The sequence below is a fragment of the Etheostoma spectabile genome, chromosome 10, assembly GCF_008692095.1.
Source record: "Etheostoma spectabile isolate EspeVRDwgs_2016 chromosome 10, UIUC_Espe_1.0, whole genome shotgun sequence".
Lineage (NCBI taxonomy): Eukaryota > Metazoa > Chordata > Actinopteri > Perciformes > Percidae > Etheostoma > Etheostoma spectabile.
Window position 1 is genome coordinate 27,589,010 of NC_045742.1, and position 7,621 is coordinate 27,596,630.

Below are 7,621 nucleotides of genomic sequence, written 5' to 3' on the forward strand. Positions count from 1 at the left end.
AACCCTCCTTTCCAGCACCTTGGAGTAGACTTTACCCGGGAGGCTGAGAAGTGTGATAACCCTGTAATTGGCACACACCTTCTGGTCCCCCTTTTTGAAGAGGGGAACCCCCACCCCGGGCTGCCACTCCTTAGGCACCATCCCAGACTTCCACGCAATGTTAAAGAGGCGTGTCAACCAAGACAGCCCCTCCACAGCCAGAGCTTTCAGCATTTCTGGACGGATCTCATCAATCCCTGGGGCTTTGCCGCTGTGGAGTTGTTTGACTACCTCAGCGACTTCCACCAGGGAAATTGACAACAATCCCCCATCATCCTCCAGCTTTGCCTCTACCACAGAGGGCGTGTCAGCTGGATTTAGGAGTTCCTCAAAGTGCTCCTTCCACCGCTCTATTACCTCCCCAGTTGAGGTCAACAACATCCCATCCTTATTGTATACAGCTTGGATGATTCCCCGCTTCCCTCTCCTGAGGTGGCGAATGGTTTTCAAGAAGCACCTTGAGGGCCGACCGAAAGTGCTTCTCCATGTCTTCTCCGAACTTCTCCCACACCCGCTGCTTTGCCTGTCTATGGTCCAAACGTGGACAGTGACGCTAATGTTTTAGCTTAGGTAGCTAGCTAAATTGCAATATGTTTAACGTTTCAAATCATTCAGGGTGATTCAAGTCCTAGACACGTGTAGGGGTTGTATTTGCTATAACAACCACCTCGCTCTACATTATCTCTTACTTATTACATTGCTTGGTTAAATTGTAAGTCATTCTGTGGTCTTTTTTTTTCTTGATACCAGAACATTGCTAAGCATAATACACCGTTGCCATGCAAAGCAGAGCATTGCCATGGATGCAATTCTGTTCACTCTGGACACAGCTATCAATCCAATGAAAAAGTCTGGATAGTTTATCAGCTGTGGCAAAAAGTAGGGAAGCGTGGATCCACTCTTTCCCTCCAATTCAAACAATGACACCAGATCTTATATAAAGCCGTAGGGACAACAACGCTATTAGTTAGCTAACATTGCAACATGTTTAACATTGCAGATATATCAACTGAAGCGGCTTTGCAAAAAGGAAACAAGATGAATGATTACATAAACGTCAACATTAATATTCCCAAAGAAGCCATTCACCGTGTCTCACTTCACCAACAACGGAAATGTTCAGTTTCATGTAAATTAGAGCAGCTGATTGCCCGCTAGCTCCTTACAACGCTTCAGCTAATGTGTCAATTCCTGCAGTGATTAAAACAGCAGCTAGGTCATTTGTCCACCTATAGCTATAGTGACAGCATGGTAGCTCCCCAACAGCCCAACTCATAAAATATACAGCTGAGTTTACGTTGCTATGAACGCAGGATTCCAACCGTAGAGACAGGATGGAGTATTTCCTTTAGCGGAAGCAACACAATCGTATTTAAATCAATAAACTCCTTTTTAAATAAATATTTTTTGTCAGATTATTGATTTATGTTGTGGTTTTGAAATTCTGTTGTTGTTGTTTCTGGTTTTATTTTGTAGTGTTCTAGTTCTGTCTTATCTTGTCTGGTTTTATTTCCTGTCTTGTGTTTTCCCGCCTTTTGTTTATTTTTTGTGTTACCTCTGGACATTTTTTATTTTTATTTTTTTTTGTTAAATAAAAATATTTACTGAACCGCATTTGGGACTGCATTACAAAAAAACGGTAACTAACTAAAACTGTAATATCTATTTGAAAAACTAACAAAAATAAAATAAAGTTATCGAGTAAATGTCCTTAGTTTTTGCCTTTGTCTTTCATAACAACAACTATAATAACCTTTGGGTCCTAACAACTCTGTAACGTTCTACATTATCCCTTACATATTGTTCACAGTCTTGTGTTAAATTTGGACAGCAACACTGTGTTTTATGTTTTGGCCGCATACTCATATTACCTTTTAATATCAAATGACATGATCATTATGAGGATGAAGTGTGCAGTGTCAGCTTTCATTTGTGGGCATTTTCCACGCTGCTGAAGATACAATTAAATGTTTGTATCAACCTTTCACTTCACATTTTGTCAGGCGTCACTGTCAAGGTCTCATTAATGTTTCACTGATGTTCTCATTATTCATCATGTAAATGAACCAATGGGACTCTTTCTCTGATGTGCTGGTGAACTCTTGAGCATTCAGTTAGAAATGAATCCCTAAATAAATGTAAAGACTATTTTTTGGGGCTTTTCCCTTTTTTAAAGTGACAGTATATAGACATAAAAGGGGGAGAGAGATGGGGGGGATGATAAGCAGCAAAGGGCCGCAGGTTTGATTGATGCAATACTTAGCCAACATGGGGCAAACACTCTTACTAGGTGAGCCAGATTGTGTTTTCTTTTTGTAAATTTCATAGATTCTGTAGAATCATCTGTAGAATTCTGTAACCCTCTTTTGCCTCAGAGGAGTGTTAGTGTAACCTGGATCCTAGGGTATGGTTCTCACCTGTTAAGCCTGCTTAACAGGATAGATTAAACCCCCCTACAGTATAAAGGTTATACTAATCAGTAAGTGGAGCTGGAGTCAGTATTACAAAACACAACTGTACTATCATAACACAATCAACATTGACCCTACTTGTCTGTAGCATGGTTACAGAGTAGTTGCAACTTATGTCTCTAACATTTGCAAACTGATCAATACCCTGACGTGACTGGTCACTTAACGTACAATAAAAACCTAAAAACCTAAAAACCCTGTTGCAGGCCTGTTGACGTTCATGTTGACACGTGATGGGTTGTACTCACTCCCTTTAACAACAAAACGTGAGCCAGAGATTGTCTCTCCCTGTGTTACTCGAACGATAGAACTGCGCCGATCAACAGTGGTTGGTCACAGACTGTTCCACCTCGTAGCCGGAGGAACCACTGGCTTTATCTTGGTCACTAGTGACGCTATCCGGGTGGCGGTGCTCCCTCGTAGGCTACTCAGTGGAACCCCAAGTGTGCCTGAATCCTGTGGTGCTGAGCAGCGTGTAAACTAAACAAATCTTACAGCAAGACGTTTCTCTTTAAACCTTTTTGATGCTAACAAGCCATCACCCGTCGTTAGCATTCCATTGACTACCATTCATTTTGGACGTCACTTGGACAGCCATAACATTACATCTGAAGCGTTTCAAGACTCTGTTGTGCGTTGTTTATTTCTAAAGAAACAATGTTTAAAAGGCGCCATTACCTTGTAGCTCACGTTAGGGCTCCATAAAAGACTTTTTTGTAAAAATAGGAAATGGGCAGGCTGGGGGAACGCATATTAATGTTAAAGTGAAACTTTTCATGCAATGGGACCTTTAAAGGTATTGATCAGTCCATTATTTTAAATTGTTTTGTATCGTAACCCCTTACCAGGAAGCTCTGGTGAGGTTTAGTATTTTGGTTTCCTTTTTGCTACGGCTAGCAGATTTTTTTTAATTTTGTCTTGGACTCTAAATTTAGGCTTCCACATTTAGCAATGTCATCTGGATTTATCCTATACCCCCCAATCCGCCATACCAACTTGTGGTTGTAACAGGTAAGAAATACTTTTCTCCATGGATACTTTGGAATCTCCATTGCATTTTGCTTCTTTTAAATCACCTCAAAGATGTGATTTGTGAATACATTGAAACGTAATACCAGCGACTATGTGGTAATATAATCCCTTCAAAGAAAAGAAATATTAGAGTTTAGGCTTATGAATATGTCATTAAGTGATTAATATTTTATGACAGAATGGCGTCTTACCATATTCTGTGGTGGTGAGGCCTCAGTTGGTTTGACTGAGTTTCAGAGTGACTTCATAAGGTTGACCTATCAACAGTGTCTTGCAGTCTGGGAAATAAACTAAAAAGAGAAACTGCTTGACAGCCTGATGAAATGGATAAAGAAAAACCTCTTCTCTCCCTGGATGTCTTTTTAAAGTCTCTTCTGTTTTGAAACCGGTCTGTCTCTATCTGTCTGTCTCTTTCTCTATGTGTCTCTCCGGATTTCTCTGTCTCCCCTGGCTCTCATAATAAATACCCTCTCTCCAAACCTAACCTCTCCAACCTCTCCCTTTTTGTATCTCTGTCTCTCTATTCTTTTTCTTCTCTCCTTATGTCTCATTTGGCTCCCTTTCTCCCTCTCACTTAAAGTGCCGTTCTCCCTCTGGGCTTTTTCTGTGTCATTACTCCAGTCCTGGATTCAAAATGTCATTAAAGTCATTGCTTCAGTCAGAATTCATTTCAATTAGACCCAGTCACCCTGGGACTCCCAATTGCTGTGTTCTTCGTTCTTTGCTTTCTATTCTCTTCCTCCATATATCTCCCTATATATTATAACTGTAAGCTACTGCACAACAGTGCATGTGTACTTCCTGTTTTGTCCCCTAAAGAAGCTGATAATGATGCCAACAAAAGGTCTCCTGATTGGCCCAACAACATTACCGTTCAAAAGTTTGGAATCTCCTGCTGCAAATGCTTACTTCAGTAGTTCTAACATTGGCTATTCAGTAGTATATGTTTGATTGGTCTTTCAAATAGATGTTATTGTACTCGCAATCACGGTTTGCATTACACTGTGAATGTTGGCATTTGTTCAATCGTGCAAATGCTTTTTATAATGCTTTTAATGTCTTGCTGCTGCATGCAATTTTATACCTATAATCTATTTTGTATAAAGGGTTTGTTTTCTACGTGGAAAACAAAATACTGTACACTATGCTATACAACTAGACTGACAGTTGAAAGGGCAGAAAGAAGCAAAGATCCCTCTGAGCAACAGTTCAATTAGAATAAAAGAAATCAGCATCCATTGATAAAAGAAACTGGAAGCTTCTCAATGCTATTTCAGTGTCAGTGTACAATAATGCAGCCTTTATCAAGCTGGAATTAACAGGCAACTTGTTGCTTTAGGATATATTTATTCACAATTCAAATTGAAAGTCCAATTTCAATTATTTGAATTTTTTTAATACCATAATTGAATCGTGCCATAATTGAATTTAAAAAAAAGTAAAAGGAAACTGAGATTGAAAGTGTGAAATGCCAATTTAAAAATGTAGAGTGACAATGTAAAAAGTCAAATTTAAAATGCAAAGCTTAAATGTAAATGCTCAAACTGAAATCTTAAATTGAAAGATGACATTGAATACTCGCAATTGACATAAGAAAAGAGAAACCTTGAATGTGAAATGGAAAGGCTTAAATGGAAATACTTAAATTAAAATCCCAAATAGAAAAAAAACTAATAGCTTTATTTTGGCCTTTGCCGTTTAGTCTTTTGAATTTGACATTTGGCAATTGCCCTTTGACATTTTAAGATTCTCCTTTTTGGCGTTTCAAAGGTGTAAGTAAATGAGGAGGCGTGGTCCAAAGGCTGATGGGAAGGTCTGAACTCTCTGCCTCTCTTATTTCCATTGTTATTTTCAATGTCATCTTTCAATTTAAGATTTCATTTTGAGCATATTTAAGCTTCGCATTTTAAATTTGACTTTTTATGTTTTTACGTTGTCACTTTCCATTTTCATATTATCATTTAATTAAACTTTGCCTTTTCAGTTTCCTTTTTTAAACTCAATTGCGTGATTATTCCAAGTAGCGTAATAAAATAACATTTTAAATTCAATCTCTTTTAATTTTCTCTTTGGACTTTCAATTTGAATTGTGAATAAATATATCCTCCATATTAGCAAATCTCTTCTTAAAACTTCATAATAGACATAGAAGGTAAGCACCATTAGAATTGGATTTGTGACTGACTAATTACAGTTTAAAACTCTTAGATATGACCAGTGAGTAGACTGCAAAAAGTGGCTTCCCAGTTGTACCATTGTGTTTCAATAATGACCTTGTGGTTGTCTGTTGTGTTGATTTGGTGTATGTGTGTTATTGGGCTCGTTGGAGACAAACCGCGCCTCGCCTGTAGAGTTGATGAGAGCAGGTGGCAGCAGCCGGGGGCGGTGACAAAAATCCGCTGTCAAATCGGAGAGATTACAGCCGTTTCCTGCAGCCTTCAGGCTGAACAGGAAGTCACAGAAACACTTACATCCTGTTAGGTCCGATTCCGATTTAATAAAATGATATCAGACCCATATATCAGCTGGTACACAGTCTCCAGTTGTTTTGATTATGACAGAGTAGTTGTGAAAATGCTCTACATGCAATCTGTTGCTGATTTTAATAAACAACAAACTGTAGATGATCCGAAATCTGAACAGATTTAGTCTCTCTGATGTTGAAGCCTTTAAATCAGACAACTATCAAATAAAATCCATCCAATTCAAAAACAATAAAAAGTTTATATGAAATGTCATGTTGAATCGATTCTGAACCAATCGGCTGTTAAATCAGCTGAGAGGCCGGCGTTTCCCAGCATGTCCTGGGTCTTGCAGTCGATAAAAAGCAACTGCGCTGCCTGCGTCTCAAACCTCTGGCCGCCTTGATCTTGTGAGGTTATTGTTGCCCACATGTGTATGACGTCAGAGGAAGTCGGGATCAAATCGGACACAAATCTAACCGGCATGCATTGGGCAGCGATCGCCAGTGATCGATTCTGTGCAGACCTGGTTTCTCTCGAACAACTATTCATTTTCTTCTAGAGTCCCCGTAGGCCGAGCTAAGGCCAGGATCGTCACGAGATGTAGCACACCTGTTCAGACTAGCTCACATGAATTTAAGATTTCTGCCAACTCTGCTCTGGTCACTTCTTTCCCCACATCACCACATACCACCCCTCGTTTTTGCCTTTATCTTTTATCTTTTCTTTTGCACATTCACCCATACACTCGTGATATAACTGATATTACTGATTTTCTTGTTTGCATTGACGTTAAGTTAGTTTCTAGTTTGGCCAAACAAAGTATATATTTGTGTGAGCTTCCTTTTTTTTGGTTAGAAGCAACTTGTAACAAATGGGCAACGTGTTGCTTTAGCAAAGCTCTTCCTCAAACTTCACAATAGAAATAGAAGGTAAGTTTATTAAATTGTATCATGTAATGTCAACTGAACATACTTTGGACTGAAAAATCACAGTCTAAACCTCTTCAATCTGACCACTGAGTGGACTGCAAACGGCCTAAAGAAAAACGGCTTCCCAATCAAAACGTTTTGGTTCAGTAACAATCAAGGGTCCCTTACGCTTTTCTGGACTGGAAAACAAATTCAAAATCCAACTGTTTTTCAGCAGTATTCTTTCTTGTCATGCAACACTGTAGGAGCATTGTTTAAATGGAATCATTTAGGTCTTCTTCTTTGGGGCCCAAATTGTTTCAAATGTAACTAATACATTTGGTGTCTGGATTGCACTGTTTGAATGAAACAAGAGAAACATCAATACAACCCATTTCCCAACCGCTTGTTTTCAAAAAAGACTTTTTTAAACTTTTTGGCTTCTTTTTTGTTATATGTCTTACATTTTAGGTGTCTCTTTCAAACTGAGTGCCAACTAATTGGGAACCATGTTCAGCGCTGCTTGCGTGGACACAGACAGAATTTGGGGTTAAGGTGACACCGAGTCGCATGTCATGTTTTTATCACTGGCATTCAGAGCCAGAGCTGATAAATCCCTGTGACTACCGCAGTCATATGCCCCAGGATTAGGAATGGAAACCACAGTTTTAGAAAACCACACTTTTAATTTGTGTGTGTGTGATGG

At 39.1% G+C, this 7,621-nt stretch overlaps 1 long non-coding RNA gene across 1 annotated transcript in view; it reads left to right on the top strand.

Moving 5' to 3' along the window:
- The window catches only part of LOC116697195 (uncharacterized), a 21,745-nt gene that overhangs the window by 11,740 nt on the left and 2,384 nt on the right, over positions 1 to 7,621 (top strand). The window contains exon 2 of the long non-coding RNA XR_004333960.1: positions 4,745 to 4,749. This is a non-coding gene — a long non-coding RNA (uncharacterized LOC116697195). The remainder of the gene's footprint in view (positions 1 to 4,744; positions 4,750 to 7,621) is intronic.